General features: G+C 38.4%; 1 protein-coding gene across 2 annotated transcripts in view; it reads left to right on the top strand.

The window, feature by feature from the left end:
* The window catches only part of TENM2 (teneurin transmembrane protein 2), a 614,809-nt gene that overhangs the window by 517,727 nt on the left and 86,376 nt on the right, over nt 1-10,706 (top strand). The gene's annotated exons all lie outside the window — the stretch shown is intronic.

Below are 10,706 nucleotides of genomic sequence, written 5' to 3'. Positions count from 1 at the left end.
GACCCCAGGGGTGTAGGGAAGTTAATGATATCTTAGTGGTAGCCTGACTCATTTTAGAGTGCTTAAAATGTGCATGGGGTTGGATTACTTGAGAGATTAAGACCCTTGGCAAATATACAGAGGAGACGTGTATATTACAAAATAAATGGTGTGAAAATGTGTGCTCTAAATACACGCTGACAGCTATATGCATTTCTGTGGCCTTAACCTGTGAAAGTATGCATGTAGTGACTGTGTGCTTCACTGCCACTCCCTGCACATACATGGCCCTTAAATCAATTCATTTGCATTTTAAGTTGTGGAGGCTCCAGCTTTGTGTACCAAACCTCTGTGTAACGCTGTATTCTATGTTTGTGCTAGAAAACAGTCTATTCAGACTGCATTAGATGAGTATCTTTTTATAGAGTATTTGTCAAACTCTGTCTGTTTCTACAACCCCTCAGAATTTTCTCTGTGGTTCCTGCTGTGTCCATTGCATTGTCTCTTTCTCCTCCAAAGCAGGTTTTGTGGAAGCTTCTTTCACCTCTCTTAGTATTTCTTTACCAGACATCATGGTATTTCTAAAGAACTAAGAAGCCTAAAATACTGTGTAATGTGACAAAATGGATTTATTGTCAGAATTCTTGTGTGCATATGCAAGCACACAGCTGCTCATCTACACACTGTAAGACATACCCAGAAACGTGAGGCTGAGTAAGTGTGTAAAGGGCTGCATGCCTCACCAGTGTCAGACCTGTACCTGTGCCCACAGGCTTTTTAGTGTGCTTGAATTCTGATTATACGTGAGAGCACTTTCAGAAGATGGAAATCAAAATCAGGATTGAATAGTAAGCACATTCAAAGGAGATAGAAATTAAACCTACTGCAGCATATTAAATGTTTAAATACATTTACCATGTATTTACTGTGATGTTACATTTATATTTAAGTAGTATGGAAGTAGCATGTATGGAAAGATAATTATTTTACTTTCCATCTGATTTTTTTTAATTTTTATTTTTGCTATATTCCTGGCAACACATTCTTTCATGTCTCAGTTCTCCACTGTAATATGAGGCAAGACACAAACAGGGAAATGTGGAGAGAAGATGACAAGGCCCCTTAAATAGCTGATATTACTTGCTTCGTGCTGTAGCACAGCAGCCTGAGAGCTTCACAGGAGGCATAACCCGAGTTTGGGAGGTGTGAAATGTGGTCGTTTCTATAAGGTTCTACAATTGCTGTTTGCTAGGGTGATCTTGAGGATAACAAAGACAGTAAATCTTGAGGGGATTCATCTGTATGCTTTGCAGATGGTGCACTGTTCCTCTCCCTGTTCCTTTACCCGATCCATGTAGACCTAAAAGATTAAACTGAAGGGAATATATTAGAGAGAGCACAGATTTAACTTCAGATCCTATAGCTCCAGCAAAGTCCCACAGAAATGATTAGGAAGGTTGAACTTTTGGTCCAATGCGCAGGTTGAAATACCCTTCCATGTGTTGATTGAAGCAGAATAAATTTCACTCCGCCAAACATTCCAGCCAAATACTTGGGACTTTAATTCTCAGCCTTATCTGTGGAAGTAATTTATTCTCAGGTAGCCAGTCTCAACAGATTCACTTCAGCCTTGCTCAGACAAGATTCCCTTTGTAATCATGTGGAGTTTAGCCTGATTAAGAATTTCATCTAACGCAGAAAAGGTGATATATTTTAATCTCATATGGTTAAAATATGACATTTAAAGAAAAGGAAACTCTCATAATCAAGAGATAATTTAGAGGATAGAGATGTATCCTAATCTAGAAATTGTGCATGGTTAAAGCCAGTGGAAGATTTGCTGCAAATTAAACTGCACTGCAGGTATCCTCTTGTGCATAAATAATTGGAAAAGTCATTGATAAAAAGGGATGCTATGGCCAAAGATCAATTAAACAATCAGATTTGCAGCTGTTATTGTTGGTTTGGTGTGTTGTCACTTCTTTATATTTGTTTCTATTTTTCTGTAATTTCCATGACATTGACATACCCACCCACATGTATCAAAGATGTCCTTCTTACTTGGTGTTCCCACTGTTAATGTCTGGTAATAGTTTGCTCTTGTAACTGCCCAGTCTTGTGGTAAATCTGCAAGCCGGCGTCCTTCATTGTGTCCCGCTTTTCACCCCTTCTAGAGTTCAGTGTCACAGAGGTGAAGTGACTGTAACTTCATTTCATCTCGCAGTATTCTGGAAGTCATACAACTCTTCCACGCCTTTAACCAAAATGCATCGAAAGACACTGTCATGTACAGTTTTGGGAATGTGCTCAGAGACACTTCTGATTGTGTACTTAAAAATTCTAGCATTTATATCGTAAGCATATTTATCTAAACTGAAAAGGTGAAACAAGTGCCATCGCATGGGGTTGCTGCATTAATACAATGAGCACAGTATGTTAAGAGATGGTGCGTGATTTGTAAACAGGAACAAAAATGAGTCGAGTGGCTTGTCAGCTGCCATGAAGTTGCCATTTAGTTGACACTGTTAGTGGGTTATGCAATGCAATAAAAAACGTGTTTAATATTTTAATCTAAATAGAGTGAAGGCTTTTGGATTTTTAAAACCATGTTTGATCGGTTGACTCTTTAATCTGATTTTAAGAACTCTAATGACTTAGATTTATGTTATACTCAGTTTTTTTTCCTGTTCTCCTTGTGTGGGTTTTTCATTATTTTATTTTCATTCTGTTTGTTTTTGGCTTACTGGCAAAGGACGGCGCCACTTTAATAAGTATAAAAAGAAGGGTAGGTTTTTAAATTTTCTTTTATTTCTTTTGCGACATCTATTTTGTTTGAAATAGTTGCTAAGCTGTAAAGTGCAGTCTATCTTTTTTAAAGTTCAGTGTAATGAGTTTGCTGTTTCTGATGATTGCCCAAACCATGATACGAATTCCTACCACTGCTGTTTTGTTATGTGTGTACTGTTAACTTATGTATGAAAATATTCAAAGTCCTCAATTATTAGGTAAGTAAGGTGTAATTGCTAGAAAAAGCAATGTTTGCTTCTTCATAGCTGGTACTGAAATACTGTTGCAATTTCAAATTTTAGTTATTGGGGACTCTTCTTGCTCTGAGGTTATTCGGAGCCATATTGTTTGGGCAATGAAATCTTCAAATGCATAAAGGAGTTTTTTGAATATTGAATACTCAAAACTATTCTCGATCCAGAATGAATGTCCAATGGCATAAGAGGTTCTGGGAGTGATCACTGTGGGAAAATAATGAATTTCAGAGTGTGCATTTCTGAATAATTCCATACTCAATTCATTGCTGTAGAACACGTGGTCAACATGAATGAATGCTGTCCAGCACACGCTGCTAATGCATAGCAATTAGCATCTCCTTTCTGCGAGTGATGAAAACAGTATTTGCCTTTGTAGTTTGGCTAGAAATTCTAGGAACTGAAAATAGCAAAAGCAGACAGAAGACCACTGGGCTTGGAAGGAAAAGGTGAGAGCTACTTCTGAACAGCCTCTCTCCTTTGCCTGTCTTGCACATACTGTGTAGCCTGACAGAAAATGCGGGACCACGGTGGGTCTTCCAGAGCATAGTCAAACCTGGGTGAGTGTGTTTGTTTTATTCAAATGAATAGCAGCAAACTTGGAGAATAAATGATGATAGGCAAGGAATTAGGTTAAACATGGTGGTACCCCAAAACGGTTTGGTAAAGAAAAGAGGAACAGTAATTTGGGAAAAATGCCATAATGCAGTTTAAAGGAGGAGATATGTGTAGACTGTCATAAGCATTGCTACTTGTTCAAACTAATCTGTTGTGGTTAGGACTGTACAAGTAAACTGAATGAAGACAAGCAGTGCCTACCTCCAAGAACTTACCATGTCAGTGTGAGTTTAAAGGGAATAATTGGCTACCAAGTGACATATGTGGCAATATAGAGGGGAAAAAAAGTATGATAGACAGTCTTATAGAATACTGGTAGTGTGACTGCTGTTATTTTTGGGAACACTGGTTAAAAGGCAGTTTTAAAGGGGGGCTAATGGCAAACAGATACCCTGTTGGTAACGCGGGGAAAACGGTGCCTGCAAACCAGATGAAGCACAGGAGAGAGCACACAGCAGCAGGCATGAGTACAGCACAGTACACAGACATGAGTAGAGAAGGCTGAATTTATCCATGCTGTAGAACAAGATTTTGGTTTGCTCAAAGCTAACACAAAAATCCTTGCAAACAGATGCAATGCAGAAGAAATCTGTGAGACTTGGACAAAATTTGAGTGTGAGGTGAGGGAATGGGTGAGTCACAAAAATCATCCAGATGAGTGACCTAAATGACAGGCAGAGCAATGGCTTTGTCCACAGCACCAGAGAGAGAACATGGGAGGGCTGGGAACTATTAGGATGGAGAGAAAATAGAAAACAGAGCAATAGCATTATTGGCAAACATTTCATGTGTTCGCAATCATAGCATGTCTCATCAGTAACACTGTATGAATACAAATAATTAAGTGTGCTTTTCTTTAGAAATACTGCTTTCATGACTTATCATCCACACACGCCTCTCCTCCTTTCTTGCAGCTGACAAAATCCAGCACATCCAGCATCTGTTCTAGTATCTCTTTTTGGGTGGGATTAGTTTTAGTTTTGCTGTGTGTTTGTGTGTGTGCACCAGTTTTTGCCACTGCTGCACAGTCCTGCCTGCCCCCATCTCTTGCTTAGGGGTGAAGGTATCATTCTTATGCTCAGACAAGTCTGTCTTGGCAGCATTCCTCTCCAGCAGTTCCCATCTCTTTAGATTCAGTACCTTAAAATACCTTTGTTATAAATTTCCATCTCCTTTTCCCAGTCTCATTCTTTATTAGCAGACATTTTTCATTTCTGGCAAACTGATTATGTTCTTGGTTGGCTTCCAACAAGTTCTGTGTACAGGGCAGTGCTTGTCCTGTATGCCCTGATCTGGTAGTTTTACATAGCTGCAATGTGCTCTGAAAAGAGTTCTGTGCTGTTAACTGTGCCTAAAATCATTACAGAATAAATCAGTGGACATATAACCTATTTTGACAATGATTGACAGTCCTTCTATCTATCAGTTGCTAGCTCTCCTGCACAAAATGGTATAGTAGCTCAAAATCCACTGCTCTGATATTTTCTAATTGGCAATTTAAGCAAGAGCCAAGAACAGAAAGGGTTCCAGGCTGAGTTCTGTCTGATTGTTAGTGGTCATGGCTCTAAGGGGTTTGAGGTAGGCAGTCAGTAATGCAACAAGAGGAATACAGGAACTGTTGTTTCCGGCCTTCTACTTTCCTCATCAATTCTCATAGACTTGGTTGAAGATTAGATATTAAAAAAAAAAATGGACTGGAATGAGTGAACACCTATATTCTGCATACAGGTGTCATTCACTTTCTGTTACAGCACAAGTCATTAAGCACCCTAGCATTTCATCACTCCTTAAGAACGTGCACATGTCCATATAGTACACTGCAGATTAAATGTAAGAATTGGTAGATGTTTGCTAGGTGTTTGATGTGTAGAAAGAGTCTGGTGACATGGAAGTACTCAGGTACTGCCTGCCCAGGGCTGGAAATTGCTGCTTTGTACCCTTTGCATTCTTCGTGAGAGAATACTGAAATGGAACTCAGGAGCTATTTTTAACTGCTGACAATTAGAGAAAATTAGAGATTTTTAAAAGAACACAGTTTTCAGAATGCAAAATATTAAGTCTTCATTGTTCTTAGAGCTTTTCTGCTGAATCTAGCCTTGAATTCAGGATTGCTAAGATTTTATCTACAGAAGAGGTGCTCTCAAGTAATTCCGAGTCAGGATACTCCTGTTGTTTGGAAGCAGAGAGGTTGCAAACAACACTGCTGAACAAAATATATAGATAAAAAAGTATGCTTGGAAGAAACTATGGCTGATTCCAATGAGGACTAGTGCTGCTTTGTAGGATTGGTCAGAGACCAAAGACAATGCACCAAGCAATACTGTAACCAAGGTCTGAAATCTGGAACCAAGTATGTTGGTTCAGTACGATAAGGAAGTCTGTATTGCTTGTGTCCACAATTGAAATTATATGGAAACACGGTAAAATCTTTCTGAATTTTCCTGCAGCAGCAGTGTGGTAATATTTTCCTGTTTATTAAAAACTAGGTTTGTAGCTTCCATTTCTTACAGCTGCTTTCAAAACCCACTCTACTGTCAGTTACTTCATTTTACTTTTCACTGCTTCTTATATGTGCGCAGCAGCAGCACATCTATTTGCACAAATGTTTTCTGTTTCGGTGCAATTCCAGCAAGTAGACATCTTCAAAAGATTCCCAGCACAGCAAGGAGTTGCACAAGCATGTGAATACATGCAGGATGCATATCATTGTGCATTATAGTTTCTAGCAAGCCAAAAATCCTTCCACCAGAAGTCTTACAGTACTTCCACTGGAGACTAAGAATCTGTCTAACTGTGCTCTGCTGAGTTGAATTGTGCTCATGATGAAGTATGCTTTGTAAATTTGTTTTTGTGTTTATTTGGTTAGCTTATTTAATTGCATTGCAATCTAGTTTTTGTTTTTAGATCACTTTGTCTCTATAGATGTGTACTGATTTTTTTTCTTTATTTCATTAAGTTTTAAGAGTTTGTCTTTGCACTCATGTTGGCATCAACTTGGAGTCCTTGCGAATGGTAAATGTCATTGAAGCAGCTATGATCAAGTACTTGCAAATCACATTATGGAAATACAGCTGTTAAGAGACCTTATGCACTTTCTGTCTCTGAATAACAGATATGGCCCTGAGGCACAGCTTCAGATTTCAGCATACTTGACTTTTAGGTGTCTTCATATCTATATTGTATCTAGATTTGAACCTGTAATATAGATTTCTTCCTATATTTAGTCCCTACCCGAGTGGGACGAATGAAGTTTGGGTAGCTGACATCCCCATTCACTCTCTCTAAAAACCAAACATACTTCTAATTCAAATGTAGCAAAATCTCAAATGTTTATCTGCAGTCCACATAGAACTATGTAATTAATCATGTTACGATTAAAATCTTTTCTGATGAATTTTATAATACAAATAGTAGTAACTAGAATGACAGCAGAGCAATCTGGATTTTAAATGCACTATTTAACTCTTATTTATTTACCTACTATTTAGGTGCAGTCCTACATTTATTTAGTCATAGCAAAACTATTACCACAGAAGTATGGATAAAACCAGTTCTGTCATTTCAAATTCCATAAAATCTAAGAAAAATTACTTCCGTGTTTCACTTTACATTTCTTTTTCTAAAACGTCTAAAACATCTAAAATGACTTATTCACGTTGTTTGTGCTTCTCTGTTACGAATCACAGCACGTGTTTGGAAGCATAATTCTCAAATGTGTTGGTTCTCCTTGCTGCTGCCTTTTGAAAGCTAGGAGCTTCATCTCCTTGATTCCTCTCTGGTTCTTTCCACTAAGACAGCCACTGAAACATCTAAGCTTGTTTTCCTTTCTCCTCTGTTTTCCAAGGGTCAAAGTTATCACACATGCAAATGAAGAGCCACATGCTTGCCTATGGTGGTAGCCTAGCTCAACACCTAATGCCATCTGTTGGTGCAAAGTAGTTTTTATCTCTCTCTGTTTTTATAATTGGGTCAACTGCTCATCTCTAGGGTAGTGTTACTTGTTCCAAAGGGGGAAAAAAAAAAAAAAAAAAAGGTAGGAGGGTTATGTTTTGGGTTGTTTTTTGTTATTGTTGTTGTGTTTTTTTGTCCTTTTTTTTTTTTTTTTGAACAGAATATCTAGCAAACTGATCAGAATTGGCAACTCCCATTTCATTGAATGCACTTATGCATATAAAGACCCGTGTTAATGGGGCTGTCTTTACAGGGAGGTTCCCTATTTACGAGGGGATTCCTGACTGGAATAGCTGAAAATTAATCTCTGCCATTTTGCAAATGATCTTAGTGTGCTGCATGGAGAGCTACAATCTCTTCTTTAGCATAGATAGTGATACTTGCGGGGCTTCAGTAATAGTGGAGGCAGAACAGACAGGTTGACAAAGTGTCAAATTCAGAAAGTAATGACAAGAGAAAGTCCACAAGACAGTTTGAAGCCTGACACATCTTGAGGATTTTTCAGGTGTTCATGTGAACTGAAATGTCTTCTTTCCTCTCTCTCTCCAATTTGTAGTTTGCTTTGTACCACTTGTTTTTTTTTTTTATGTTTAGCTCTGGCTTTAGCAGTGAGAACACACAGCAATCTTCTCCAACCATTTAGAAGTCTGTATCTTCAGAGAACTGAGATTTAGATCTTTGTTGATGGCTAGTTAATCTTCAAGCCCATCTTCATCTTAGTAGTAATGGAGCTGCAGACCTTTCAGTCCACTGTGAAATTTGTTCAGGTATATCTGACAGTTGCTTAGTTTTTACTGCTGCTGTGCATTGTTATCAGGCTCTATTCCTAAAGCAAGGACCAAGTGGGCAATCCCAAAGTGATAACATCAAAATATGCTGTGATTCTGAAAATTTATACTCAGCACTTAAAAGTTCATATTATCCATGTTTTGCTAGGTAGTGTAGGAAGAAACATTCATATTTCTTGCATGGATTTTTGTAATAATTGCAAACAAGGCAAATATTTAATGGAAATGGATCCTTTGCAGAGTGACACAGGAAGATACACCACGTGTTGTCTTTTCGACATGGAGGGTTGCATGCTGCAGGCGACAAGAAAAGCTGTGACATTTTTGATAAATTTTGGTCAAGGCAAAAGTTTGCTGAGTGTTCAGAAGAATGTAAATATTCATTATACAATTATTGCTGTTCAATCACTTCTATAAAAATCCTGCCATTTTTTTCTTGTAGAACAGCTTTTAAGTACTTATCGATTGAGAACTTCTTTAACTCTCAAAATGGAGGCTTCCCCATATCTCTACAGGTATTTTAAATGAATTGAATTAATCATAGGCTTAAAAGTCTCTAGTGATCTTCGTTAACTTTCCTGGGTTTAATTAAAACATCTGTGCGCTTTTAATTTATCGATTCATCCAACTCATATGTCATGTTTTTAACACACCCCAGCATGCTCTGCATCATTTTTAACCCGATTTCCACTTAACTAAAGCAATTAAATTCACCCCGGATTAATTAAAGCATCCATACTTTAGTGCTTAAGTCAGCGTGTGCTGCTTTCCCCAAATGGTTTCTGAATGTCAGAGATTTGACACACCTGATGAGTTTTTTGTCCTTCTGGAAATTCTTTGGTGAATCTCATTCTTGCTTACTAATGTGCAGTTTGACAGAGCTAGAGAAGGGAGCATTTGTAGGGCTCAGATCTGGGCAACTGAGGTAGGGACTGCAGAGCATGACTGCTGAGAAGCGCTGTGCACTTCCTCCCGGTTCTGCCGTGGTGTGTAGAACATGGAGAATACTGTTAAACAGTCTAAACTGTGTTTTCTGTGATCAAAGTAAACAGTTTGGAGAAGCAACTTAGGAAGCTTGTATACTGTCAGTAACAGTTTTGTGTTCGTTCTGCTCTTGGGTGAATTTCTACAAACTGACTTCCAGGCTTCTCCTTGGCAGAGCAGAAAGTCCTCAGACATGGGCATGCACCCTTCTGGCTTGCCTGGATGGCCTTGAGTGAAAAATTGTCTTGGGCCTCATATAAAATACATATGATAGTAAATATATAAGTAATATTTTTCATCAAAGCATGAAGAAAGAAGGACAACACAAACATAACGTTGTTTTTTGTGAAATATTAATCAAATGCATATTGCAAAACTAATTAAAAATATACCACAAGTTATCAGTATTAGAAGTTCAGAAGTTAGTGAACTTTTTGAGACATTGAGAGCTACAAGATTTGTCAGCACTGCGAGAATATTCTGAATATTTCCTCTGCAGTGAATATGCTGACTTTTTAAATTATTTTACAAAATAACACCAGCCCCAGTTTTAATTAAGCAGGAAATCTTACATGTCTGCTTCATAACAAAAAATGTGTGTCTTCACAGGCACTCACCCATGTAGGTAAGATGAAATGTTATTATTAGCAGTCGTGGTGTTTTATTTGCCAGCAGCAGAAGCACGCAGAATGTGTAACACATACAGGTTTCAATCCAACTCCACACAGTGCAGTGGGTAAGAGACGTGGTCAGCACTGCTCTCCCCTCAGCAGCGTTCTGTTGTAGCCTATACAGTCTGTGCTCAAGCTATGAGCAATGAACTCGTGAAAAATACTGCTGAAAATCACGTAATTGTGTTAAAAGTTCACAATATTTTGGGACCTCATTACCAGCTGTCCAGTGCTGTGGATTGGACGCCTGTCCTAGAGCAAGCTTCAAGATACTCTAGGTCTTGCTAATTGTTACTGTTCTTTTTCAGCCTGACTGAAGTTAGCAATCTCAGAAAAGCAGGTAGGCCAGTCCATGTCATTCTTTCTGAGTGCTTGTGAGGCATACAGAACAGATGGGCAGGATTCATTCCAGCTCCCATTCCCAAATTATTTTCTTCGGGTAAAGCTTGATGGGTGTGGGAGCTTCGTAAAGCTTCATACCAGGAAAGTGGCTTGGAAATAGCATAAATGAGTAAAAATGAAATATCATAAACCACAGGGTGGTTTTAGAAGTTATTTCAGATTCTCTTATCAGTAAATGAACTCCAGGAGAAAGCAGTAGGCCTGCAGACAAGAAATGTGCACCTACCTGATTAAAATAGGTTTAAAGGTAAAATAGGAAAGATGAAGTTGGC

The sequence above is a fragment of the Lagopus leucura genome, unplaced genomic scaffold (assembly GCF_019238085.1).
Source record: "Lagopus leucura isolate 7727_CA_CO unplaced genomic scaffold, USGS_WTPT01 Super-Scaffold_100027, whole genome shotgun sequence".
In the NCBI taxonomy this organism is placed as follows: domain Eukaryota; kingdom Metazoa; phylum Chordata; class Aves; order Galliformes; family Phasianidae; genus Lagopus; species Lagopus leucura.
The sequence above is the reverse complement of the archived record's forward strand: the minus strand, read 5'-3'. Positions and strand labels throughout refer to the sequence as shown.